Genomic DNA, 11,699 nt, shown 5'->3' on the forward strand with positions numbered 1-11,699 from the left:
TCAGGATGCTCAAAAAAGAGGCCGTCTCACCTGGGCCTGAGATCACTTGGTTGAGAAACGCGTGGATTGGAGGTCCAAGAGGGGAGGATGGAAGGCTGGCCAGTGCAGGGCCCGCTGGGAGCAGGAATCTCAGTCCCTGCAACCTTCCCCACCCCCTCTCTTTAAAGCCACCATCACGCTTCCAACTTGGCCCAGCCAAACAAAGGCAATGGGAAACACAACAGCTGTTGGCTTGGGCTTTGGAAAGCTGAAGCAACAGCTGTGCGAGGGGGAAGCCGGGAGTGGGAGGGCAGCCCGGCTGAGCCTAAAATTAAAACCCGGCCTGACAGCCTGACAAAGGCCTCCTGTCGGGTACAGCTAGAGGGGCTGATCTGGTGGCTCCTTGCCAGGCTGTTCTGGGGCCACCGTGGGACAGAGCCCAGACTCCCACCCTCTCCTCCCTCTCCGCCTCCCCAGCACCCGCTTTGGAGGACCAGCCTGCCCTCAGTAAACACCCCTGCAATCTGCAACTTTGCTTCCAGGTATGTCTCACTGCCACCCCGTTCTGGGATGTGAAGATGGACTGGCTGTAGTACCTTTATTTACAACATCTTCCAGCAACGAAAGCAAACCAGGTACCGGTACTGGTCTGTGGTCTTCAGTTTTCAGACAGGCAGGGATGAGATGAGCCGTCTTTGGCGAGGAAGAGGGTGTGCCACCGCATCCCCCTATTTAAAAAGGAGCCCTCGTCACCGGCTTGCTCTGTGATGCTGTCAGAACCGGGCATGGTGGGCCCTCTACACAGGCGGGCCTCCTGACCTTCCACACCACCCAGAGCTTTCTTTCCTCGCCCTGGCACTGGGATATCGTGTTCAGCACCCTTCAACTTGGACTGGTCAGGAGGAAGTTTCTCAGCTTTAAAAGATCATCAAACTCCTAAATGGACACTAAAATGTTTGAGAAGGACATTAAGCACTCATGGGGAGCAGAGAATATACACCAGAAAGAGTAAATTTTTCTAATATTTAATTTTAAAGTTAAAAAAAAAAAGTGTTTCTCTTTGGTTTAAATGATTTAAAACAGAGCTTGGCCAGCATCAATGTCTAGAGTCAAAACTTTCTGGTTCAGAAGTGTCACCATTGTTAAGCCTCCTCAGAAGCTCACTGCTGCCCCCACGTGTCTTATCTAAACATCACAACACAATTTTCTACTCTGCAAATAAATCGTGGAAACCCTCCACCAGTCTGTTTTGCTCCCATGAAATAAACAGTACAGAATTAACACTTGTGAGTGAGAGCTGTGCAACCCAGGTGAATTTTCAACAAGTCTTTAGTTTTGGAAGACTTCATTATATAGTGTTTCTCTCTCTCTCTTTCAATTCATTGTGCCTTTGATAAAGTGATAAATTTAATCCTTAGGGGGAATGGTTATGATTCTATGAATGATGTTAGTCCTACTAATGATACCCCTTCCAGAAAAACCACATGACTTATTCATTGATGTGCATTAGATTTATTTTACAGCCTTCAACAGAAATCTTATATTCAGCATGATTGAAGGTTTGCATCAAGTCTCTTATGTGAGATAACTTCTGATACAAGGCTCAAACAAAACACACAATAAAGTGTAACCTCCCTGGGCTTACCTGGTACCTTTATCTTCAGTGGGGAGATTGGATCCCCATTTTGATGTGGACTAGGCTGCTTTTGTGGGTGGGTATTAAGCATCAATTCTTCCTGTTTCTGGCTTATCTATGTTGTTTATCTGAATGGCTTCTTGTTCCATAGAAACTAGGGTCACAAAGAATATCACGTTGTCATGGGTGGAATTTGGAAAATGCCTTCCATCCTGAATAGATTAAAAGGCTGCTCCCTTATGCAGAAAGGTTGCAATAGTCTCCTCCTCAGCGTGCATGGAGGGGATGACTATTTGCTCCCAATGCTCCTTCCAGAGCCTTCCTATACTGCAGTGGTAGCCTTGTTGTCACTTCTCAAAGTCATCTGCTGAAGCAGCCTCCTGTGGTTCCTGAGTGCTTATTTTTGGATTGTATTGATTGTTCACTGTTCAGTCCAGAAATAACTCTGAGGGAAAGCGCTCAGGTTTTACTTCCTTCAAAACAATCAAACAAGTTTGGTCAAATTCAGTGCCCACATAGGACCCACTGGGGCAGATTCTCTTAGACCCAACCCCATGTCTACTCCCAAAGGAAAGTTGTGAGGGGTGTGGTCTGATGGGCAGCCAGAATTACTGAAAAAAAGAGCTCTTGATGGAATGTTCATCATGTTTTGTAATTCTGCCAGTCACTGATCCTGTGAACTAAGGTCAAGATCAGCTTTACCACCCCAGAGGGGAAGGCTGAAACTATGGGATACAAACTGAGATACAAGTTTGGTGTTTCTGAGCCTTTTAAATTACTCTGACCAAGTCTACCCTGTATGGCACATATGGAGATATTGAACTCTAAGAGCCACGGTGCCAAGCAATGTCTGTAAAGGCAGCTGAGAACCAGGCAGCAGGGGCTCCAGCATCTCTACAAGGAAGGAGCTCTGAGGTCATTATCTGACTGAATGTGGGTGCCGGAGGGAATGTCCGGAGGTTGCATGTGCACTTACGCACACTGTTTCAACCGTGTCTTTATCAGAGGTGGCTCTGGGGGCTGTTGATGGAGCTGCCTACTGAACTGCATTGAAAAGAACCAGTTGGTCAGTCCTCCAATTTTTCAAAGAAAAGGCTCTTTCTACGTATAGAGACCTGGTGTGAAGTGTTTAATCAGTCTAGGTTGAAGTCTTCAACAGAGCAAGCGATCTGTTGATTGTTTGACAATTTTAGACATTTCAGGGTGGGGGGAGGGCAATGCCACCAAGACTTGAGACTTAGCAGCTCAGCCTGGAGGGGTCCATTTCCCTAAGTGCCCTCAGGAGGGAAGCAGAGGAGGATCTGGAGCTCAAACTGACCTTTAGCCTTGTGCCCTTTGACCTCTGCTGTGTCCACCTTCCCTGCCAGCTGGGAGCATGCTGCTTGTATTGCTGTATGTGTGACCATAGAGCAGCAGGGGTGGGTCAGGCTTAGCACAAGTTTTTTTAAGCCACAGGATGAATACAGTAGTATCTCCTTGGATTATTGATTTTTATTTAGAGGTTGGGGAAATGTTATAGTTCTATAAGAGAAATAATGATACAGAGTCTGAATTAGTTAGGACTGAATTCAGCTGGAAGTAGCAGAAAAATCCAAAGTGTCAGTTGCTTAAAGAAAATGGATGTTTCTTTTTTTATTACATTCAGAAGTTTGATAGGTAGTCAGCTCAGAACTGGTAAGACCTTCTGCAGGGCAGGGATGCGGGCTCTCTGTTGCTATTTGGCCTTGAGTAGCTTCCATCCTCAAAGGCATCTCATGGTCCAAATTAGCTGCTGGAGAAGGAGCCTTTGAATTTGTATTCCAGACGGCAGGAGAAGCAAGTCCTTTAGGGACACTTCCAGAAGTCACACTGATCACTCCCTTTATGTCACATAGCCACAACTATCTGCAAGGGAGATTTGCAGAAGTGATCTTTATTGGAGGCAGATGTGTACCGTCTGAAATTTGATAGTCCTTGATTGTATAAGACGGGAAATTGAGATTGGGGGTCATTTTAAGCAGACTCCCCGGTGATGCTGATGCTACTGGTCCACACGGACTGCATTTTGAGTAGCAAGGGACACAGAACTGCATGAGCCGGCCCCCTGCCGACCCTACCTTGCCTCCTTTCTCTCCCCATCATCCCCATGCTGCCTTCTGGTTGGCAGTCTGCTCACAAGTCTTGTCATTAAGATCTCAGTTAAAATAGTTTCTCTGTGACCCAATTTCAATTTGATAGCACTTAATCTGAATTTTTATCATGTATTTATCTGTTTGTATGATTGGGATTTTTTTGTGTTCCCCCTCTAGAATGTCAGCATCATGGGAGAAGGGGAGATATTTGTCTTCTCAACACTGAATCCCAGGTACTTTCAACAGCACTAAGAACATATCTAGAGAAATAGTACAGATGAACCTAGTTCCAGGGCAAGAATAGAGACACAGATGTGGAGAATGGATGCATAGACACAGGTGGGGGAAGGGGAGGGTGGGATGAACTGAGAGACTAGATTTGACATAAATACACTACCATGTATAAAACAGATACCTAATGGGGACCTGCGGTGTAGCACAGGGAGCTCAGCTCAGTGCTCTATAATGACCTAGATATATGGGATTGGGGGTGGGGTGGTAAGAATGAGGTCCAAAAGGGAGGGGATATACATATATACATATGGTTGATCCACTTTGTTGTACAGCAGAAACTAATACAACATTGTAAAGCGATTATACTCCAATTAAAAAAAAAAAGAACATATGCTCAAATGTCTGTGGAATAAATGAAGAATGATGCAGAGTCTCCCTAACTATAATGTTAGTTTTGAGATCATAGGCCTTATCTTATATTTACACTCTCCCCCACAGTACCTAGCAGAGTGTAATATGTACAGTTGGTATTTGATGAACGTTGAGTGGGGTCTCACAAGAGAAGGAATACCTGTCAATTCCTCAGATGGGTCAAAGGTAGAGTAGGGCATGATGACTACACAGAGCCAGGATTTTGGCTCTGGGTGGGGAAGGTGAGAACAAGCAGTGGACCCTGGAATGGCTTTCACAGTAGCGCTTCCAGCCCTGGATTCTTCCTTTCTATCATCATGCAGTTCAGAATTTTATACTTGTGAATCAGAGGATGCCAGAGGGGGTTACAGAGAATGCATGAGATGAAAAGATTGTAATTGTGTGGTACTGGACTGATTGCAATACATATAGATTCAAGTTTTGCAATTATGTAATTACTCATTCATGTACTTACGAGCACCTGCTTTGTGCCAGGTGTTATGGTAGGTGTTGGGGATACATACAGCCTGTGTGCGTGCCATTTTGTTCCACACTGGACAAAGCAATGTCAAACCCGAGGATTCCTAATTCCTATGGCGCAAGACTATAAGGTTGCATGTTAAACACTATAGCCTTTCTGCTTAAAAATTGTTCAGTGGGTCACCTCCCACTCATGACTGGATTAATGAACGGATGTTTGCTAAGTCATTTGTGATTGCTGGGTTGGGTGGGCTCCTTTGTGAGTTCCTACCCTCTTTGATTCTCAGCAGGTTGGAGAGGGAAGAGTACCCTCACCTCCACCTTCTTATGTTCCTTTGTCTCACACACAGTAAGGAGGGGAGGGAATCCCCTGATGACATCAATTTTTAATTCCTTTCAGTAGAAGGACGTAGAAGAGAGTTTCGGCACAGCCTCCTCTGTGTGTATACTTGTTTATATACTAGCATTTATTAGTAATTAAATTTCAATGTTAGTCTGTAAGCCATAATGCTGATAATCATCTTTTTAAATTAATTACTTTGGATATGACTAGGAACCAGACAAAGATACTATCAAATACATTCATTAATAAATAAGATCAATATTGTGCATTTGTGGGTTAAAAATTTTACCTTCAAAAGAAGAGTTCTTGTATCTATGATCTCATTTCACACTACATATGATTATTTTAAAACTCCTCTCTAGGGACGGGTTGTTCCACACACACACAGCCCCGGTGAGGATAATGAAGACCTGCCTCAGGCTACCCGACTGGACTCTGCACAAGTCAGCGAGCACTCCCGTCCGGGTCCCCTTGGGTCTCTCCCTGCTTGTTAAAAAACTAAAGGCAAAGATGAAAATATATACTAATATCAAGATGTGCTGAGAGCACACACTTGGGGCATGAACAGGGGAGCTAAGGAAATGAGGCTACTTTCAGGATTGTCTTTGGAGACAAATGGAGACACACACAAACTCAGGCACAGATGATGTCAAACTAATATTAGGCATCCAGAAAGTCCAGCATTGGAAACCTTTAGTCTCTTGGGACTGAAAAGTCAGTTCCTGTTTATTTTTTCTACAGCTGTGACTTATTTCCTGTCTTCGATAATTTCTCTATGCATGTGCCTTCATTTTCAAGAAGATGTTTTTACATATTCTTGCCTGATCAGTTAGCTTTTCCTGTAAGACTTCTTCTGGAGTCAAAGCCCCATGTCTCTGTTTTCCCTATGACTGGAATGTGGACCAGGAAAGCACTCTAACTCTGAACTTGTTTGAGGGGCATTTAAAGAATAACTCAAGTAGAAGGAAAAAAAAATCCTCGATGATGACTCTCTCCTCTCCTTCCAGTGTGTTTTGTCCTGAGATCAGCCGCAGTGTTTCCACTTCTCAAGAATTCAGCTGCATCATAGGGTAAAGATAGCTTCCGAATCTCCTACCTGGATATCTAATGAGACAACAGGACCCTGTAGGTGGTGGTAAATTCCTTCACCCTGACTGCTCACAAAGCAGTAATGACTAGTCCGTGATTAACTATTTTAATTCTTTTCTTTTCAAGGGTTAGTGGGAGGACCAGTAACCCAGCTTACAGCTTGGCCGTCACAGCCCTGCCCCTGGGGATGCTCTGACACAGCTTTAGTGCCCTACTAGGTCCAGGTGCCCTTGGACAATCAGCCTCCCCTTGCCCTACTCTTCTGAGGAAGTGTAGCACATGGTACGTGTTTGCACGCAGTGGGTGCTCAACACACACCGAACGAATGCAGCTTATCACCCATCATTTGGTGTCGCTGAGTCTCATTTCCTCCATGTAAAATGAGAATATCAGCAAATGATTACTTATATATCTTCCAGTCTGAACGTTCTAAGGGTCCCTTTGGACAGCCATATAGAATTATCTCCCATCTCCAAAGCTGTTTCTAAGCAACAGAATAGTACTTCCCTGAACTCCTTGTTTGACCTCTTCAGCCGACAGAGATGTTTATCACTGAGCTTGCAGCACTACATTATCTGTAATACATATTTTTTATCTGGTGACACATCTCAGATTGGTATTGAGCTTTTCATCTGTGTAGATTCTGTCCTTGCCTTACATTAGAGTGTAAGCTTCCGAAGCCAGGCATTTTATAAAATGTGCTCTGTAAATGTTTGTCAAATAAATAGGTACCACATCAAGAAATCATCTTAATTTTATCCAGAGGAAATTCTGGGCTTAAGGGAAGCAGAATAATCAAGGGTGAATTCCAAGCTTGTAGTCTGGGAAACATGTGTGATGATGCTGTTCTTCAAGAGAGAGAATCTCACAAGAGGAACAGGTTTGGAGGAGGGTGTGGAGGAGGTAAGTTTAGTGACAAGCTGCCTTCTATACCTCCTTCTTGGAGATTTTCAAAGAACATTATCCAAATCATTATTTGAGATGAGATCTTGGCCAAAAGAATGTATTTTACTGTGTGTAGCCTAGAGTTCCCCAAATAACTGGACATGACTTTGGACACACTGATATAACATAAGAAGAGAAGCAGGGCTAGGAAAGAAGCCTGCAGAACAACTAACTTTTAAGGAAAGTTAGGAGGAATTTGAAAAGGAGCATCCAGAGAAATAGGAGGAGCTTTCCACCCCTGGCTTTTAATCCTGGCTCAGTCCTTTTACACATACAAGGAAAAGCTGAGTCCCATCTCTTGCCAAGGAACAGGAGAGCCCTTAGGCTTTGTCTTGGAAGGTGCAGAGTTCTCTGGGAGAAAGTAGGCACTCAAGTCCTCCCAGTCCAACTCTCATAACTCTCTCTATTCAAAGAACTTACCCCCTTTGTTAAAAGGAAGCCTGTACTAACACACTCAAATCTAAACCCATGAGAAGAGCCCAACACCCACTCTTGTAGCTGTAATGAATCATCTTAAATTAGATCTGATATAAGCAAAGACAGGGCTTCCCTGGTAGCTCCGTGGTAAAGACTCTGACTGCCAAGCAGGAGACACAGGTTCAGAAGAAATGGCAACTCCCCGCCCACCCCGCCCCAGTATTCTTGCCTGGAGAATCCCATGGACAGAGGAGCCTGGTGCGCTACAGTCCGTGGGGTCACAAGAGTTGGACACAACTTAGTGGCTAAACCACTACCATCACCACAGGTAAAGACAATGCAAAACCTAAACAACATAGAAAAATAAATGATCTCAATTAGTTAGTTACCTGACTTACTTCCTGTCTTTTGGGACTATCCTCAAACTTCCCTTTAATGTTTCATTTTGATCTCAACAGTATGAGTTTTTTTTTTTTTTTTTTTTTAATACCCTGCTATCTATATATGGAATTGAGAAAGGGTGGAAAGGACGAGAATGGGAAAACGCAAGGCAGTTCTTTATATAGGGCCCTTGCTAGTGGGATCGTACAATGTAATCACTTTGGAAAATAATTTAGTAGTTCCTTAAAAAATTAAACATAAAATTACTATATGAGCCAGCAAGGAGTATGGGGGTTCTTCTTGGAGTGAATTAAAATATTTTAAAATTAGTGGTGATAAACGTACAACTCTGTGAATATACTAAAAGCACTGAATTGTACACTTTAAAAGGGTGAACTTTATGGTATGTGAATTATATCTCAGTTAAGCTGTTATTTTAAAAAAAGAATGGGCGGAGGATCTGAACAGACATTTTTCCAAAGAAGACATGCATATGGCTAACAGATACATAAAAAGGTACTCAACATCACTAATCATCAGAAAAAAGCAAATCAAAACTACAATGAGATATTACCTCATAGCTGTTAGAATGGCTGTTACCAAAAAAACAAGAAATACGAAGTGTTAGTGAAAATGTGGAGAAAACGGAACCCTTATGCCCTGTTGGGAATGTAAATTGGTGTTGAAAATGAAACTACCATATGATCCAACGATTTCATTTATAGGTATTTATCTGAAGAAAATAAAAATTTAACTCAAAAAGATATGTGTCCAGTGTCCATTGTATCTTTACAGTAGTCAAGACATAGAAACAAACTGTGACCATCAATGGATGAATGGATAAAGAAAATGTGATATACATATATGTATGTATACACAGTAGAATATTATTTAGTCATTAAAAGAAGGAAGCCTTGCCATGTATGTGACAACATTGATGGACATTGAGAGTATTATGCTAAGTGAAATAAGTCAGAGAAAGACAAAAGACAAAGGTCTCACTGACATGTGGAATCTAAAAATAAACAAAAGCTAAATTCATACATACAGAGAACAGACTGGTTGCTTCTGCCAGAGGTGGGAATGAGGATGGATGAATGGGTGAAGGGGTCAAAAGATACAAAACAATCTTCCAGCTATAAAATAAATAAATCCTGTGGATGTAATATACAGCTTAGTGGCTACAGTTAATCATACTGTATTGTATATTTTAAAATTGTTAAGAGAGTAGATCTTGAAAGGGTTCTCATCACAGGAAAAAAAATTATAACTGTGGCAATGGATGTTAATGAGATTTAATGTGGTGATCATTTCAAAATATATAAAAATATGGAATCATTATATTGTATACCTGAAACTGATTTAATGTTATATGTTAATTATAGCTCAATAAAAGAAGAAGATGAGAAAGATGTGGGCTTGATCTCTGGGTTGGGAAGATTCCCTGGAGGAGGGCGTGGCAACCCACTCGTATTCTTGTCTGGAGAATCCCCATGGACAGAGGAGACTGGTGGGTTACAATCCATGGGGTCGCAAAGAGTTGGACATAACTGAGCGACTAAGCACAAGGCACAAAAAAGAAGAAAATTCAAAGTGAATAAATACTTTCCTTCCAATAAAAAACATTCTCTAAGTAATGGAAAAATCAGTGATTTGTTGCTTGCTAGTCTTTGTTCCTCGAACGCTTTCTCATCAGTGGTTTACCGCCACAGCTGTATAGGACAGCTGTTTGGGACATTCTTTTCCTCTAGAATAATCTGAGGTGGTAAAATTAATCTATCTCTAAGTGGGATCTTCTTTCCTACTAGAAGCACAAATAAGGTCCAACTATCGGTTTCATACCCATGGCTTTGTCTTGCCATTTCTATGACATCAGAAAGGATGTGTTCACTTATGCAGTTTATCTGTGCATTTCTTAGGTCACTTTTCTACAAGTCAGGCTTTTTAAGGTATAATTTATATTTAGTCAAATTCCACCTTGGAAGGTTTCCAATTCAGTGAATTTTGGGGAACGTGTGCAGTCATGCAGTCACTATCACACTTGAAGTGAAGTGAAGTTCCAACTCTTTGCGACCCCGTGGACTGCAGCCTACTAGGCTCCTCCATCCATGGGATTCTCCAGGCAAGAATACTGGAGTGGGGTGCCATTTCCTTCTCCAATCACACTTGAGAGGTAGGCAATTACCAGCAGCCTAAAATGCTCCCTCGTGTCCCTTTGTCGTCAACCCCTTTCTCCATGTCCAGGCCCTGGCATGCCCCTTCTTACAACTTTATTGATTTCTGTCCTGAGGGCACTCTCAAATCCCTATTTTGTGCTATCATTTTATCTGTAGGTAAGTCTCTCCGCCAGACAGGATCCTGCTTTGTGTCCCTGTAACACCAAATGTGGTGCCTGGCACCTAACCTGTAAGCAGGAAATAGGTGCTTAATGAATAAATGAATCACTTGCTTTTTATATTTTGCCAAATCGTTGCAGAGACTCTGCTCTCTGACTTACAGGATATGTCTTTTGAAAAGGGACTATTAATGAAGTTTTATACCAGGACTTAAAAAAAATTTTTTTTAATTGGAGGTAAATTGCTATACAGTGTTGTTTTGGTTTCTGTTGTAGAAACAGGCAAATCAGCCATAATTTTACTATATATACATATATATGTGTATATATATATATATCTCCTCCCTCTTGTGTATATATATATCTCCTCCCCTCCCCACCATCCCACCTCTTTAGGTCATCACAGAGTGCCAGGCTGTTTTCTCTTAGGGTTTTAATTTATACAGTCTTTAAAAGAAAAAAAGGGCCATAGTGATTTCTAACTCCAGGCATTTCAAACATTTCCATAGACTTGGGGCTTACAACTTTGCTCAATCAGCACATAGGCCTCTGAACTTTCAACCTGAATAAACAGATGGACATTGAATCTGGGACCAAAAATGTCTGCTCTCTCTCCCTCCCCTTCTGCCCCCCATCTCTGATCCCTCCACCTCCACAAGGCATGCCCCAGGGGATCCTCCGGAGCTCCCCAGAATAAGACCTAGGAGATTCCAGACCCACTGATGAATGACTCCAGGTATGGAATCTGATGCTGGCATAACCTTTCTCACCACGCAGGGTGTGACCTACCTGCAGCTGGCTCATCAATCAGGCTTAGATTCCTTTAGTTCTTCCTGATCTGATTCGGCTTCTATCTCGATATGCAGCCCAAAGTTGATATTCCTAGAGCAATTCCAAGAAGCAGTGAAGAAAGCTCCTCCTCCTCTGACCACTTATCTGAAATTGCCCAGCCCTGCAAAGGCTCTTGGGGCTTTCCTCCAGTCTGGCCAGTTGCACTTTCTGTGGGTGAGCAGTCCCCGCTTGTGCCTTCTGCTCAACTGGCAAAGCCCCCAAAGCTCAGACACACTAGAGACCACATTTTCCCTGAGGAGGCTGCACCTTGCCTCCCAGATGTAGTCTTGGTGCTGACATCAAATTGCTTTCAAATGGAAACTCATTCCCTTTTTACCCCTTATCCTCACACTTTGCCAGGGGCTTCCTTGGAACAGCTTTAGGGGAGGACAGTTTCTGCTCCCAAGAGACAGTGCACTATGTAAGCATAAGCACTTCCCCACCAAATCTTTCAAAGCCTCAACTTCTGATGCAAGAGGGGTGAGTCGGGGCGGTTTCTGCTACCTG

This window comes from Bos taurus, chromosome 10 (genome assembly GCF_002263795.3).
Source record: "Bos taurus isolate L1 Dominette 01449 registration number 42190680 breed Hereford chromosome 10, ARS-UCD2.0, whole genome shotgun sequence".
NCBI classification, from domain to species: Eukaryota; Metazoa; Chordata; class Mammalia; order Artiodactyla; family Bovidae; genus Bos; species Bos taurus.